We start from the raw sequence: 17,254 nt of genomic DNA, 5'->3' as shown, positions 1-17,254 counted from the left end.
GTTTTCACAGAGTGGCAAAAATTTCTCACTGTGAACATCTGTACCTGTGACCAACAGCTCAACTGTTCCACAGTTGCTGTATCCTTCATGTCCTTCCACACTTTCCAGCAACATTGCAATATTTTTTTATTCTGGAAGTGAAGGTGTGTCAATATAGAAGAGAAGATTCTTGATTTTTGGTGAGAAAAAGTGGGTTTAGTGAAAATCTCGCTGAAGGCAAAGTGATATTCAGGCTCCTTATGTGAGAGGAGAAGACAAGGAAAACAATGATGCTGACAGAAAAAGCACATTTCTCAGAACTCTGCAGGACTGACATGAGGCCAACTGCAAAAAACAGTTGTGCTTAAGAAGAAAAGGCCAGACAGTAAAATGTCTTTAGTTACAGTGTATTTTTTGACTGTTTCCTCTTGATACTGGCTAAGAAAGGTGAATAAAGAAAGAGTCAGGCAATTGCTTTCCAGAAAGAGAACAGAAAGGGGACATCTTTGAATATAAGTACAAGATCACACACTTTAATAGCCACCAAGGGAGCAGCTATTTCTAGGGGGAATAAAAAAATAAAAAAATAATAATAAAAAAAGAAATTCCTCAGAGATCCCAATCACAACAATACCCTGGTTTTAGAAGCTTCTGTTTCTTATATCAAAAACTAGTATCTAGCATAGTAACAGAGGCTCCTGAGTAAACAGAGACCCCAAATGAGCAGTATCCACACAATTCAGGGGGAAGTAAAGATTATCCAATTCAGTGTGCCAAAGTGTTTATAGCTCACATCCCAAGTTTCTCCTTTGCACTCTGCTGAGGCTTTTGCCAAATCCCTATATACATTAAAAATACTAACCACACTCCACACTTGCTTGACAGGCTGCCTCTCAGTGGAGAATACAAATTCAGCCTGGATACTAAGTTTTTCTAGCACATAAAAAAAAAGTCACATACAAGGATGACCAGTAGTGATTAGGCTATGGTACTACACAGAAGTTCCTCCATGTGATTTGAATTAATTGATTTATTAGCAGCAAAATAGCCAGGTGGGTCAAGCTAATTAAGACTATGATTGCTAATTGCCAACACAGGGGACAGCATGAGCTGCAGAGGCAATAGATACAGTCTGCTTGCAACAGCTCTGTAAACTGCTACATAGTTAGGGTTGGAGAAAAAAGAAATGAGCCAGAAGGCGCTGCTTCTGCATGAGGGTGTAACTTAGACCCCATTCAGATGAGGTTAAAGCAACCAGTCCTGTACAAAATTTCTGTCACGCCTCAGCAGTCTAGTCTGGGGGCCTCCAAAGTATCGTGGTCACAAGAGAATACACTGGGGTGCAGGAAGAAAGTACATCTTGTACCATTAGTAAATAAAAATAAAGTACTTAAATTGTCTTTATATCATCCTTTCTTAAATTTTGATTTAAACTTTAAAAAATTTATATATAATATATTAATATAGTAGTGCATGTTTATAATCTATAAATTATATAGTGGTGTGTAATCAAAAAAGTTACAGTCTACTGGTCTAGCTAGAATTCAGAATAACTTTTCATCAGGTTTCCAGTTTTCAGTGTATTTCAATCTGCTATTGTGGCTGATTCCAAGTAGTTTGACTCCCAGGTTAGGTGATTAAAAGAAAATAGCAACACAATGTGGCTCATGGTGTTTGTCAAACCCAAGACATAAACCTGACATTCATGTGCATTGAACAGAAACATGTGTTTATCTATGATGCTTCATAAATCATACAATACAACTGCAGGGCCAAATGGGCCCAAGTTATTGTTTTCATCAGATTGTTTGACTAAATACCATGAAGAAACTATGATCTAAATTTGGAAAATCTGTTTTAGTAAGTCTGTATGACCATAGGAAGTCTGTATGACCATGTATTAAGCCTAAAAAAATCCAGATAGTAAGCATTTTGTAGAAGGCTGAGGTTTAAAAACTTAGATTTTTTAGATCAAGGAATTAAAAAACCCACAACATACTTCTAGCTATGGAATTGCTATGGAAAGTGTTTTGAAGCAATATCAACACAGTAATTTTTGAAGCATCTCTTATTCTGAACCCAGTTCATTTATGATAAATTATTTTCAAAACAGATGCATGGGTTTTATACTGAACATTGAATTCTTCATATTTCTTTCTTTATCGAGCTACATAGTTCTGGATGTTCCTGTTCCTAATGTCCTTCTTTTTTCTCACTAGTAAATGAACCATTAAATTTTTTTTCTTTTTAAAAAAGATCCCTATTCCTTTCAGTTTTCCTGCCAAAACTGATAATCTCCTTGGATGCTGGCACAAGTGTTTTAGAACAAACCAGTTTCCAGAACTAACTCCATGTCTATAGTGACACTGTAAAAAGGGGTGTTACCTTCTGTTCTCCCTTCTCTCTTCTGACTGAATTTTCAGATAAATTTTCTAGCTTTTTCTAAAGAAACTTCTGCATATGTGACTATTTTTTCTTTACCTTACTTTTAATGGCAGAAGTGAAATGTTATGTTGTATAAAAGAAAATTTGATGAAGAGATTCTCATGAATAATGATACTTGCAGCATTACTTACTCAAATGTAATTCAATCTCTATCACAAATCATTTTGTTTTCTCAGTTTTTTCCAACATACAAGGCAGGCTTGTGGGAGGAATTTTTATTTCCCATACTAGTTATATGAGTTTATTTGGTGTTTTCCAATTCATTTGTTTCAGTTCACTTAGCTAGTATTGGATCTTTTCTCTATGGTGCCACCCCCTCATTTAATTTTCTCAGTGGGACAAATTCTCATCCTGAAGAAGCTGATAGGATCAGAATTTTCTCAGCAGATTTTTCCTGATGCTTTATGTGTTCTCTAATATTAATATTAGATATTAATTTATAAAATTAATAAAATTCACTACAGAAAACACGTGTTCTCACTACACACATTTTCTTTGGTGAATTTAATTAATTTACTTATAGAGACATCATTTTGTAAATAATAAACTTTTCAATATTTTTTTTCAGAGAGGTCAGTATCCAAGGAGATTATCACCTTTGTCATATCTTTATTTTTTTGAGTGTAAATTCTTGGGCAAGATTCTTCTCACTGAGGTTCCTATGGGAATTTTAAGTACATTAGTTCACTAACCAAAGTAAAAGAAATTTACTATCTATCTGTGTAACCTTTCTATCTCAAAGCATTAGTTTTCATCCATTTTTTTAATCTTATTTTGATAGCTTGCTGTCATAGGATTTGTGTACAGACTTTCCTGAGATCTCCACATATGTCATTATGTTCATGTTTCTGTGCTGCCACACAAGTTGTCAAAGATGCCACATTTTTTTCCATTTCTTTTTATTTGACACATCCCTGGCATTTATTTCTATTTCTGTTTTTTAAAACACTTGAAATTAGATTAACTCAATGTCTTTTTTTAAGCTACTTTAGTATTCATTCCTCATTTGATTGATACTATGTATTAGTTTTTGCCCCTTCTGTACTGAAAATAGAAGAAATACGAATGTCACATTCTGACCTCATGTCAAGACCTTGTGGGTTTCTTTTGACCTGCTACTTTAGAAACATTTTAGTTATCTCTTTAGGATTTTTGCTTCCATTAGGGCCACATTGACATAATACTCTTGCTTTGTAGCTTAGAAATATTCATAGTCCGTAGCCTGAGCTGTCTGCTGTTAAGCTGAGACTGTTGTATGCTTTAGGAGCTGTATAGGTGCTGAGGTGGACTGCTTTGAGATACACCCTTCTATTACCTCCAGCTTGTGCAAAATGCTAAAGGCAGCATTCTTACTAGTGCTTTGCTGCCTCACACAATATTGCTTAAAGAGTGGTACAAGCAACACTTAGTTTTACTGTTCTTGCAAGAATACATTTTGACTTGAAAAACAGTAGTGCAGTACAGAACATGCACTTTCTAGGTCTGTTGACTGTGTGCCTGCAGCTCACCTCCTGAGGTCTTAGACCGCTGACCTGTGGCCTGACAACTCAAATTTATTTGAAGCTGTTGTATCTCTCTCTTGCTCTCTCTTTGAGGCTGCTACACTCCTCAAAGATAAAACTGAGTGTTGCCCATGAAGGGGAAAGATGGAAAACATACTTCAGGTTTTAAAACAGAGCTCAAACCTCAATGGATCTCTTTGGCTCAAGCTGATTAACTGATCTCTGCAAATAATACCTGCAAACTGTCTTGGCAAACCCATCTGAAAGGATTTATTTAAATATAATGTGCATTGTACCTACAAAACTGGTTCAGAATTGGCTTTCTGTAGGAACTAAAATATTGGGGTTTAATTGTTATGTTTAATGGAATTGAATAAAATATTGTTATATTTGATCTCTGTCCCTTAGTGGGCTTTCTTTTTTTCTTTCTTTCCAACAGTGTGATCATTTCCTCTTTAGACTTTTAATTATGTCTCCAAGGACCTTCTACCATAGCAGTGGTGGTGGCCATTTACCATTCTACCCAGCTGGATGCTACCCAGGCTATAACAAGTTTTATAAAGACAGTTGTTGTATATTTTTAAACTCCTACAGTGTTTCAGGAGCATTCAGTTTATTTGAATAATGTAATGGCTGAAATGGTCAAACCAATATTTTATCTGGCTACAGAAGTTGAAACACCTGTTATTGTGGTTATGTGGTCTATTCAGGTCATGGATCTGATATGGATATGGTAATTCAGACCGATTTTTTCTCAAAAAGCCTGCTAATGGCACTGTCTTTGTGAGGTGATCTGATCAAATCCCTTGTTTTCCACCTCTGCTATAGTATTTGAATATCTCTTAAAATCACACAATGTGGATATCTCTTCTCATCCTCTTTAGGATTATTATGATTATTATTAGCATTTTTTCACTTTTTATTGCATCTCTAAATATCTTTCCATGCTGCGTGCTGAGAAAAAAATATAAAAGGCATGCATCTTCCTTTTCACTCAAAAATGCTTCCCAAAAGCCTTCTTACCTCTTAAGTCCAGACAGAAAAAGTCAGACATTCCTCAGACTGCCATACAGCATATTTGTAAGAGGATTATAGAAAAGGTGGTGTTAGTTGTGCTACATTAAAAAAATTAGAATTAAATATAGAATCTAATAAGATAGCCTTAAAACCTATGAGTAGCCCTACTATGTCACTATCAAAACATGTCCTTAACTTCTTGTATTATGAATTCCTCCTACCTCTCTGTCATAATCTGAACATCAGGTCTAATGCAGGGTAATTTTTAAGGAATTTCAGGCTGCTACTGCCTTTTCAGGGTTGTTATGAAAAAACACACTGTGCACATGTAAAAACACACAGACTTAGTGAAGGTGCTTTTATTTGTAAGTCACATCTGGAACGCTAAGTCTTTTTTTTTTTTTTTTCCAGTCCGGACAAACTGTGAAAACAAGGGTAGTCCAACCCAAGACAAACAGTTACTATGCCCAGGTAGTTGTGGTGAAAGAGAAGACCCCCCTCTTCTGGCATGAACTGGAGTAGCTCTCACCAGAAGATGATAAAATATGTTCAAACCACATTTTGATCACAAATAGGAATAAACCTATAATAATATCTGTGTTAAAAGTATCTATTCTTCCATCATGTCATCTAAAGTTTTCTCATTTCACACTCACACAAATTTAGTCCTCTACACCAGCTCACTGCATGTGTATCAAAAGTGTTCTAGCTTCTTCTTTGCCAGACATTGAACATTCAGTGTATCATTGACATTATTTTTGCAGATTTGTTTTCTGGTTTGGGACAAAACACCTGAAGAACTCTCTTTTCCGAGCAAAGAGTGAACTGAGCATTGACATTAAAAATATGCCCTGCAGTCTTGATGACTGTAAAGGAAAAGCTTTTTGACAGACAAACTGTCTTTGTTCAGGCAATATTATTTGCTTCATTCTTCCCTGAAGGTGAACAACAATTCCAGCTAGTGAAAAAAGACTGTTGCTAAAGATGGTCAGAAATCCTTCTGTATCCAGCATTTCAATTCTTTCTGTAAATGCAAGGTTTTCTCTATGATAAATGTGGCAGTAAGAATTCTGTCCCAATCACATTTCAAAACAGATGTGGTTTTGTGTGTTTATGTGTATTTATCATTATCTCCTTAGCTGCCAGAAGTAAAGAAGCAGCATTTAAATTTTTTTCCTTTTGTTTATTTTTACATTTTGTATTATCTTTTATTTTTTTTACCAGTCTTTATAATTTATAAGTTAATGGTAGGCAGGTGGAATTCTTCCCTATTAGATCATACATTTTACTCTTCTTAAATGTAAAATAGACTAGTTTCCTCTACATCCTAATGGTTAAGAAAAAAACAAAGCTGTGAGAGACATTTCCATTCCACCTGTATTGCTGGATGAGCAGCTGTTTTCTTTAGTTTTAAAAACTGAAGTCAGAAATAGAGAGAAATATAATGTTGTTTAGTGTAATTCATCTGTTAGGTAGAATATTCCCTGCCTGAAAAATGGCAAGAGTTTAAAGACCCCTAGTGTATAGTTGTCTCATTTCTATGCAGTAATACAAAAAATAATATACTTCTTTCCAGCACACAGTTAATGTATAAAACTCAGCCATCATTACTCAGGTAAGTGCTGGAAATAGAATGGCAGCCATTATCACAGATACTGAAGTGGTATGGAAATTTATCTTAAAAAGAATAGAAAATCTCTTAGTTTTCAGCAGTTCTCTTCTGTATATCAGAAAATTCATATAAATTTAATATATTTCAAGCTTTTTAATTCAAGATTACTATGTCAAAAATAAAGAATATGAATTTACTAATTTTCATTTTTCTGTCTTTGATGTTTTTAATATTTTGATTTATATGATCTATATCTAAATATTAACTAATCTTTGTTTCACATTCCAGTGTGAAATCTGAACAAAGTATGTATTTCTCTAGATTTTTATCTAGGCTCTCTAAATCTTTTTTCTCAGATTCTCTCTTCTTCTCGAGATTTTTGTCATGATTTCTTAGATTATGCAGTACAGTTTTGCTTTTCAAATCAAATCCATTGTTTAATTGAAGCGGTTTCCAACCACTACTACAGAAAAGGAATTTGTGTTGGAGTTTCTATACTAATGTGTAGGAAGAGAACTTCATTTTCTTCTGAATACTTTTGCACTTCACTTTTGCACTTTAAATTTATCTGCTTTGTCCCACATAAACTCTGTTTTTGAAATAAAGGTGAGATTTACTCTTGGGAACAAATGGCTGATATATCAACCAATGTCTCTCTGAAGTCTTGAATTACAAATGTTTAACAGTTGCTGTTGAACTATGGTAAAATTAAGGCCGTCACATTTTTGGAGGGGTGAAAGGATTCTTGGTGTAGAGCAATAAGCCAGAAAAGAAATCAGCTGTGTATTTCTAATTATTTCAAAGCATGCTTTAGTTAGCCCTTGGGAAGCCTATGAAGGACAAACATACAGTATAGAGTATAAAAAAGATGATAGTACTGCATTATTTATGATTCTGTCATAAAACTGGGAATGTGAAAAAAAGAACCTTGATCAGCAAATGTCTTAAAACTAATTCTGAGAGAACAGCAGATTAGTAATTTCTTATATCTACAGTTTATTCATCTTCATCTTCTTGAGTGTTTTTATGAAGATCACATTGCATTTCTACCTGCAATATTTCATAAACTGTATTTCAAACCTATTTAAAGCCATTAGCAATGTATATAATTACTTTCTACTCGCTTATCTAATGTTCGGTCAGTTTTCACTTCTGGATAGTATGACATGTTGAAAGGTTCTTGTGAGCAATTGTCAGCAGGTGGGTTACAGAAGAAGATAAGTGTTTTATCTCCTATGAAGATGAAGCTAAGATTGTTCTCTTTCTAAACAGAGTTTTAAAATGTTTGAAATCTCTATTCCATTTTACTGGTGACTCTACATGACTTTAACTTCTGGCATGTGTTTTCCAAGGATTTCAATGGTTGTCCAGCCCCAAAGTGCTTCAAAAATTAGTCCTTACTAATGTCTTTAGCTGACATTCTATAAGCATCCTGCCCTAGCAGGTGTGTCAAGAGATATGTTTCATATATATGTACTAGTACCTGACATTAATATTAATACAGGCATTAGCCTGTATGATGTTCAGTTTTAGTAAAAAAGGAGATTCATAGCATTGAAACAGACTGAGGTTCTCTCAAAATCACGACAATCTTCTTCTTTAGGACTTTGAATACTCTAGAATATTCTCATTCAAGACAATGAACTCAATTAATTCAATACCAGTGAACTCATTGGTATTCACACAATTTGCAGGAAAGAAGGCAGCGTCCTCAGCTACCATAGGAGGAGTGTTGCCAGCAGTTTGAGGGAGGTGATCCTTCCCATCTACAAAGCACTGGTGAGGTCATACCTCAAGTGTTGAGTTCTGGGCTCCGTGGCAAAAGACACCTATACAAATATAGGAGAGGGTCCAATGAAGTGCTGGATGGAGCTAGAGGAACTTTCATATGAAGAAACACAGAAAATTGGATCTGGTCATCTAGAAGAAGAAAAGCCTCAGAATCACAGAGATAGTCAGGTTAGAAAGGACCAGAGTAGTTCAACATGCATGCACAAGCCGGATCTTCTCAGAGTGCATTGCACAGGATCACATCTGGACTCTTCTTGAGTATCTCCAGTGAGGGAGACTTCAAAACCACTCTCTGTAATCTGTTCCAGTCACCTGCACAGTAAAGAGTCTCTTCCTCATGTTGAGTTGGAGCTTCATGTGTATCATGTCTCTTGTCCTATTGCTTGGCATCACCAAGCAGAGCCTGAATCCATCCACTGAGACTCTCTCTTCAGATTGTTATAGGCCAGCCTTTCTTTGTATGAGAGATGCTCCAGTCCCTTAATCACCTACGTCACCCTCTGCTGGACCTGCTCCAGCAGCTCTGTGTCTCTTTTTTCCTGAGGAGCCCAGAACTGGACACAGCACTCCAGGTGTGCCTCACCAGGGCTGATAAAGGGGCAGGATCACCTCCCCCACCCTGCTGGCACTGCTCTTCCCAGTGCATCCCAGGACACCATTGTCCTTCTTGGCCACCAGGACACACTGCTGGCTCATGGACAGCTTGCTCTCTGCCAGGAACCCCAGGTCCTTCTCCTCAGAGCTGCTTTCCAGCAGGTCAGAGCCAGCCTGTGCTGGTGCCTGGGGTTCTTCCTCCCCACGTGCAGGACCCTGCATGTGCCTTTGCTGAATTTCAGACAGTTCTTCCCTGCCCCTCTCTCCCCCCTCTGAAGGGCAGCACGGCCCTCTGGGGTATCGGCCACTGCTCCCAGCTCTGTGCCATCCATCAGTGAGCTGGCTGAGGGGGCACTGCCCCTTCATCCAAGGCACTGGTGGAGAAGTTAAACAATACCAGGCCTACTCTTGAATCTGGGCAGTCACCACTCGTGACAGGCCTCCAATCAGACCTTGTGCCACTCATAACAATCCTCTGGGTTCAGACAGTTCTCAGTTCACCTCTGTGTCCCCTCATCCAGGCTGTTCCCTTCCTGAGTTTGCCTATGAGGCTGTTGTGGGAGACAGATCAGAAGTCCAGGTAGAACAATATCCACTGCTCTCCCTTCATCCATCGATGCAGGCAGTTGTTCCACTGTGGAAAGCAATCAGATTGGCCATGCATGATGTCCCTTTGCTGAATCCATGCTGACTCCATCCTGATCTCCTTCTTGTCATCCATGCGGATAGAGATGGCCTCCAGAATGAGGTACTCCATCACCTTTTCAGGGATTGAGGTGAGGTGGACTGGCAGGTCCTGCATCCTCCTTCTTGCCCTTTGTGAAGACTGGGGTGACATTTGCTTCTTTTCCAGTCCTGAGGCACCTCTCCTGATCCTCTGTAACCTTTCAAGGATGACCATAAATGGCCCACCTATGGTGTTCACCAGCTCTTTCAGCATTCATGGATGCATCCTGTTCAGGACACATGGACTGGTTGATGCTATGTTTGCCTAGGGGTTCTCTAATCTGATAATCTTTGACCGAGAAAAAGTGTTCCTTCCAACATTCCTCTACCATGATCTCTTGGATCAGAGATTCCTGAGGGCTACTCTTGTTTATTCTCTGATTTTCAGTCTTAATATGCTATGATTTCAGGATGTATTAATGGATTAATTCTGTAGAATTGAAAATCTGAGATTAAACTTTCTTGTATTAAATTCTTTAATAAACATATGAATAAGAAATATGTCTTCTTTCTGATACTAAGAATCATGGTTATGAGTAGTGAGTGTCACCTAATGGCATGCAGAATAAAGAGAATGACAGAATCATCATATTAAGATAGTAAGAAAAAAAAATCCCTTATTGTCAGGTATACATACAGCTAAGCATATCATAGAGTTAATTTAAGAGTATCTTGACAACTTTTTAAAGCTTACATACTGCTGAGTGTTATTTTCCATTACCTCGTATGCAGTATTTTTTAAATCTTTTTTTTAACAAAGTTATCTTGGTTTTGTGAATAAGAAAAAAAAATATTGCACTGGATGCTAAAGAAATTCTGATAATTCTTTTTGTCATCAACCCTGTGCAATAATGACTTAGTAATCAATAGTAAACTCGCCTTTGTTTTGAAATTATTCTTGATCATCTTGAGGGAAAGCACTCAAGGAGACTCAGGAAGGGGTCTGTCATGACTTAATGGAATTTATGAAGAAGGAATTGGATGCTGATGAAGAGCAGAATTGTAAAGAGAAAGAAAGCACAGGTTAGAACAGCGACTGGGATTGGAAAACTGGTCCTGAGGCCAAAACTGGAGAAGGAGTCCTCCATACTGCTTCTTCACCCTGTTTCCACTTCTGTGTTGTGGGAGAGATTGCATCACCAATAACCTGCTTAAGAGAACAACTCTGTTTAACACCCTGCCCACCTGTTTAGTGAATGAATCAAAAACCCAAGCAAAACAGAAGTCCATCAGGTGAAACATGAGTTGTGCCATCAGAAATCTTTGGCTCATTAGGTGCAGAACCCATACCTAAAACTGGAATTAACAGGTTAAATTGTCCTGAAATTATTGTGTTATTCTGCACAAAGAACAGCATTTTAAAAGCCTGTTGTATATTTTTTGCAGACAAGTTTCATGGTATTTACAGGGGATAGAATAATGCAAATACAAAGGGCAGAAAAATATCTTGTTCGTTTTTTGCCAAGATCCATCCTTTTGCTTTCATCTAATCCTCCTTTTTCTGGCTTTAAGTTTTACTCATTCCTCTTTTATGCATGCCTCTAAACAGCTGTCTAGCTCTTCATCTGTAGACTTTCCCCTCTGCTGCTGCTGCCTAAATTACAAACTCAGAAGGAGATCTTTTGCATCTCTGAGTGATGCCTTCTTCCAAAGTCTGCATATACCTATCTAAATCTCTTTCTCTTCAACTTGTTCTCTGTCTGACTTCTGAAATGTTTTCTTTTATCTTCCTTACAGTAGGTTCTATTTTGCCCACTTATCTTTTCCTGGCCTATGCAGAGAGAAGCATCTGAAAATGTTAAACAGATACACAGTATTCACCTTACTGAACTTATTCAGTTACTAGCTCTTGAAATGCAAAAGGAGATGTTTGCTTGACCCAAGGTTTGAATATAATCTTTATTGAGAGATTTATTAGGTCTGAAAAATTAATTAGATAGTTAGTTAGGAAGGTCTAACAGTTTTCTTTAAGTGTCCACCAAGCACATGCCAATCATGTCTGCTTCTGAAAGCTTATAAATTGTCACTGCTTGCAAAGAGAATTATTAATTCCTTTTCTAAACCCTATGTGACTAAAGCTTATTGCAGACCAAAACCGTGTCTTCCCCAAAAATGAATCTGAGAGTGAATATCATCCTGGATGGGTGGCAAGAATTAGAGCACAAATTTATTCACACAATAAAATGCTATTTAAATACAGGATTAAATAATGCATTTTTGTAACAGTAATTTATCTTTTGGCTTACTAACAGCATTTTAAAAAACAAGGTTTTAGCATGTTCACATGTGTGTGCTTGTGGCCTTAAAATGAACTCTTGCCTTTTTTTTTTTGCTGTGTGGTCTGGAGTGTACATTTTCCTTTGCTTGAGTTTATTGAGTACTGTGTAAACAAACACTCTTTTAAAAAAATTGTTCTGAGAACTGTTACATTCTCAACTTTGCAACTGAACTTTGTCTTCTTGAGGCTGTAATATTTTTTGTGATGAGAGTCTATGCAGGAACAAAAAATAAACCCAAACCAAAACAACATAACAGCTTAACCGTGGTGACCGCAGGCAGCTGTAATCCCAGTGGAAAGGCACTCCAAGCGCAGAGCACCTGTGGGCAGTCTGTGCTAGGACTTCTCTTGAAACATTTAAATTACTCTGACTCAAATTCTCTCTCTTTTCCATGGGAAATTAATTTGTATGAGCTAAATGATGGTAGACATTTTGTATTTATTTAACAGGAACAAACTTGAAAGCCTACCAAACAAGGAGAGTTTATCTGGGTGCAGGGAGGGACAGATGCTCCCCTAGTACACAGGCACATGGAAGCAGACTGAGATAGCCCCTACCTGGGCTTCAGGCAGGGTCCAGGGTGGGCAGGACTAGGCTAGGACATGAGCCCACAGCCAGAGGCAAGGGAGGGCTGATGGAGGCTGGTGACCAGTTCTGCTGCAGCATCGCTGGGACAGGAGCTGGTGTCCCTCGGGTCTGATATAGGAGGCGCAGTAGCCGGCTGGGCAGTTCTGGTAAGGGTCCTGCGAGAACAGAAAGTGGGCTTTAACTGCATTGTAAATAAAAACAAATGCATACTAAAATTTCTAGGAGGGGGGAAAAAGTCCAAAGGTGTCGCGGTTGAGGTGGACACACAACCGGATGCTCGGGGTTCAAGCAGCAGCAGCGATTGTGTCATTAGGGGTGCTTGTGAGTGCGAGGTCTCCAGGCCAGCTCTTAGCCACCACACAACAGGATGTAAAGGATAGCTTTTTTCAACTACCTTTCTTGTAACTACTGAATTTCAGCAGTGAAATAAATGAAGTGTTTCAAAAGCCAGATAGAAACAGTATTCACATAATTATTTTGCTCATTTAGAGAGTCAACTTGATCTTAAATTAGGAGTGCATAAATAGGAATATGTATGAAGACATCAGACAATAATACAGTACGTGGTGTGTCAAATCTAATTATGTACCAAGTTTTTTCATTACAGATTAGTCTTTCTTTAGTATGGGTCACAGTTCACAGTCAATGGTACTCTATGGTTGTGGAAAATTTCTATGCAATTGGCAGGCATACATCAAATTATGTAATGGTGTCTAGAAACTTTCAGGATATGGTATTCTTTACAACAGATCATTGAAATAAGAGCTTGTAAAAGTTCTATATTTATAAAACTTAAGTCGGTATACAAAGAAAGAAATACCTGCTCTCTAGCAATTTACCAGTTTATCTTAATTCTAACCATACAATCAACAGAACAGCCCAGGCTGGGCAGGCCCTCAAAAGGTCTCCCAGTCATCACAGGAAAGGAAGCCGGGAATATATAGCATCCTGTCCAATCATATCTTGAAAAAAACTTCCAGTGATGGAGAATTCACCGTGTGCCTGGGGAGGTTATTCCAATGAACAATATACCGCCATAAAAAAGAAAATCTTTCTTCTGTCAAAATGAAGCCTCCCTCAATGCAACTTACATTCACTGACCCTTGTCTTCTCCATGTGGCTCCAGGAGAAGTGAGAATCTTTGTAGCTGCCTTTAAAGTGACCATCTCCAAAATGTACAAAACTCATCACCATTCTATGTCATACTGAATATAATCACAGAACAAATTACATCTGTGCTTAGTGATTATTATCTTGGCATAAAAGCAAATCTACAATAAGACTAAGTTCTGTCCTGATAAATTCCAAGACAGAATTTCTTCTCTGTTTGTCATGGTTTTATTAACTGCATGCAAGAGAAAAAATATTTGATAGTACAAAATGTCCTCAATCAATAAAGTGTGTTCCAAAACACTCAAAAGCTGATGACTGAGTTATGCCCTGGACATTTTTAGATTAGTCCTAGATTATTATAGCCCCACCCAGCAAAATGAGACACATTATTTGAGCCACACTGTCTTTCATTTCTTTCATTTTAAACTGAGGTAGGTGATTATTTTCTTCTTAGTGGTAGTGGTAAAATGGCAAAATGGTAATACAACTGGTTGATGGCTGCTTTGCCCTGTTTCCCTGAAGCTTCATAGAAGACATTAATCTTATGTACAAAGTCATCTGCTGAGTTCCAGCAGAAAGTCTAGACTGAAAAACTTGTAGCTTATTTGTTTGTGTTTAGAAAATACCATTATTTTGATGAAATGGAATACTTATTTAAAAAAGAAAAATCTCTGAAAGGAAAAGACTTAAGTGTTTGTTTAAGATCAAGCACTTTAGATAAGTGCTTTTCTGAATTAGGTCATGCAATAAGAAATGAAGATTAACTTGTGTCTATCACCAAGGGCTGAGAGCTTGTGCAGTAAATTTGACGTTCCCAAATGTCTATGACTTGAGCATGTCTATGTTCAAGTTCTGATTCACTCATTACAGCAATGGATAAATATATAATACACTCAAAGCAATGTGGAAGAAATAAGCTATATACCAGCTACATGCCAAGAAAAATAATACTGAGTGTAGAACGGATCTCTATGCACATGAACATCAGGGCTGAAATCTGCTGTTGTAAAATGGTGTGTATCAATGCTTGGCAATTTAATTAGAAATTATAGATCGAGGTTTTGATTGCCCTCTATTCCTTGGCATGACAATCTAGGGTCTTGCTACAGAGTCATCCTTTAGGAAAGGAAAATTATTTAACAGGGGTTTTTATATAGTAAATAAGTAACAAATTATGTGGATAGAGTACTTAAAATGCTTTGTTCTCACATAAATTCCAAAGACAAATGTCAAAAGCAGGAGAATTAGTGTACTGGTAGAATTGTACATACAGTATTAGAAATTATTGCTTAGAAATCACACAGACTAATACATTTTTATTACTTCTGTGATACATGTTTCACAAGTAGAAAGCATGTCAGACAGATACATGGAAAATCATTCTGGGAGCTATATTGTATATGGCACATACAGATTGCTGTGGGTTGTCTTCAATAGAGTTAATTTACTTCCATGACAATAAATTATATTTTAAACTTAAACAATTTCTTACTATGAAAACATCATGCTGTTGAGAGGTGTTTATTACAGTCTGATGTATTACTATCACTTCATGGTAAAACTGGATGGAGGAAAAAATTTTGTAGAATAATCTTAATACCTGTAATATTTTGAACTAAGAGAGAAAACAGTGATTTATGGCATCCAAATTCAGAGAAGAAAGTCTTAAAATGTACATCATCCATCATGGTTAAAAATAAAAACTCCAAGATTTGTGTCATACAGATTGTAGTCTCTTTCATACGCTTGAAGTACAGAATTATTAGTGTTCAAACCACCCCAACTCCTGTTACCTCTAGCAGCTGCAAATGCAGTTAATATTTGACCAATTTGTTTTCATTTCCTGGTCCAAGCAAAAATAGTCCAGTGTTTACAGCTTACAGTTTTTAAAGATTTTTGGCATAGATCATTGTTCTTTCTTCACAGTTTGCAGATGTTCATGCTGAGTTTTTCATTCTCTGAGGAAAATATAATTTATGAAATAACTCAGCAAATATATAAATAGATCATCATGCAAAAAACAACAAACAAACAATACCCTTCCAAAACAATAAACTTTCAGTAGAAGATGCTGATTCTAGTAAAATACTTTGATGAATACTGTAAATAATCACCTTAGCTTTGATAGTCTGAAAGACTACATACCTACCTTTTAATTGCTATATCATAGCATATTCTGATGAATTTGTGCAGGCTTCAGTCATCCCATATTTTCAGCTATTCATCCCAGATTCTTTTTTACTTTCAGATTGAATTTCCATTTCCATTACCAAGCTTCTCTCAGTGTGGAATGTAACCATGGTCCAATGACAGGTGTGGTCTAAGCAGAACTTCAGTCATGTTTTTTATCTGGACTGTAAATTTCGTAGAAGAATGACTTAAAAACTTTTGTTGTTACCTCAAAGCATTATAAAAATACAGGGAGAATAGTTCCTTTGGAAGGGACATACAATGACCTAGTCCAACTCTGTGACAATATAAGGGCTGACCATAAGATGAAGCATGTTATTAGGTCTCTGTCCAAATGCCTCTTAAACATTGACAGGCTTCGGGTATTGATCACGTCTCCAGGAAGCCTATTCCAGTGTTTGATCAGCCACTCAGTAAAGAAATTTTTCTTATATCTAGCCTGAACCTTCTCTGTTGCAGCTTTGAGCCATTTCCACATGTCCTGTCACTGAAAACCAGGAAGAAGAGCTCAACAACTCCTTCTCCAAAAGCATAAGAGAATAGATGTGAAGGTGCACAATATTCCCTTTTGGAAATTGAAGTGATCATCAACTTAATCTAATAACTATAATTGTCTACCCCACCTTCCCAGGTACCTTGGCATGAGGAATGAGGCTTTGCAAGTGGATCTGAAGAATAATGATCATGATGGTTCATATAGCATGGAAGTGTTGTCAAAATTTAGTCAGCTGACACCCAGCATTAAAACTGCTTCCATGAAGAAAAAAAAACCAGATGGATCATTGTCACAGAACACTCCCTGAAAGGAGCAGAGGACCCAACATGTAGAGTGGGTCCACTTCCCTCCTCCAATGGGGCAGAGGTTAAAGATGTGAAGAGAAAGCCTCCTATCCAGGAATGGCATTAATTTTTCACTAGGCTGTGATGAATTTTAGAGGAAGAAGTTCCAGAGCAATCAAAAGAGATTTCAGGGCCTTGAGGTAATTGGTTAAGATATCAGAAGCACTATGTTCTCGTCTAGCCTTCCAGGTGCAGAGAATAATGAGAGAAGAAAGGGGAAGAGCTACCAGATTGACACCTGACTTCAAGATTGGTGTCAGTGGTAGAATTTTGGTGGTTTTGACAGGTTGGTTTAAATGACACCAGGCCACTTGGTGACACCTGTCTCGAAGTGGGGAAAAAGATCTTTATAGACTTAGCAGGGTCCAATGAGAGATCTCTAAACTAGGTTTAAAAGAGGAAAGGAATAAACCCCAAGCACACTGGAGACCTGGGGACAGTAAGCCTATGTTTGAGGGATGGTGCGCTAGTGAGTTCTTTCGGTCTGCTCTCTCAGTGGAGGTAAAGGATGGAGATCCATGCAGCAGTGAAGACACAGGTGTTATTGATATGTTATAAACCACAGAAGGGCATGAGAA

The sequence above is a fragment of the Serinus canaria genome, chromosome Z (genome assembly GCF_022539315.1).
Source record: "Serinus canaria isolate serCan28SL12 chromosome Z, serCan2020, whole genome shotgun sequence".
Lineage (NCBI taxonomy): Eukaryota > Metazoa > Chordata > Aves > Passeriformes > Fringillidae > Serinus > Serinus canaria.
The sequence above is the reverse complement of the archived record's forward strand: the minus strand, read 5'-3'. Positions refer to the sequence as shown.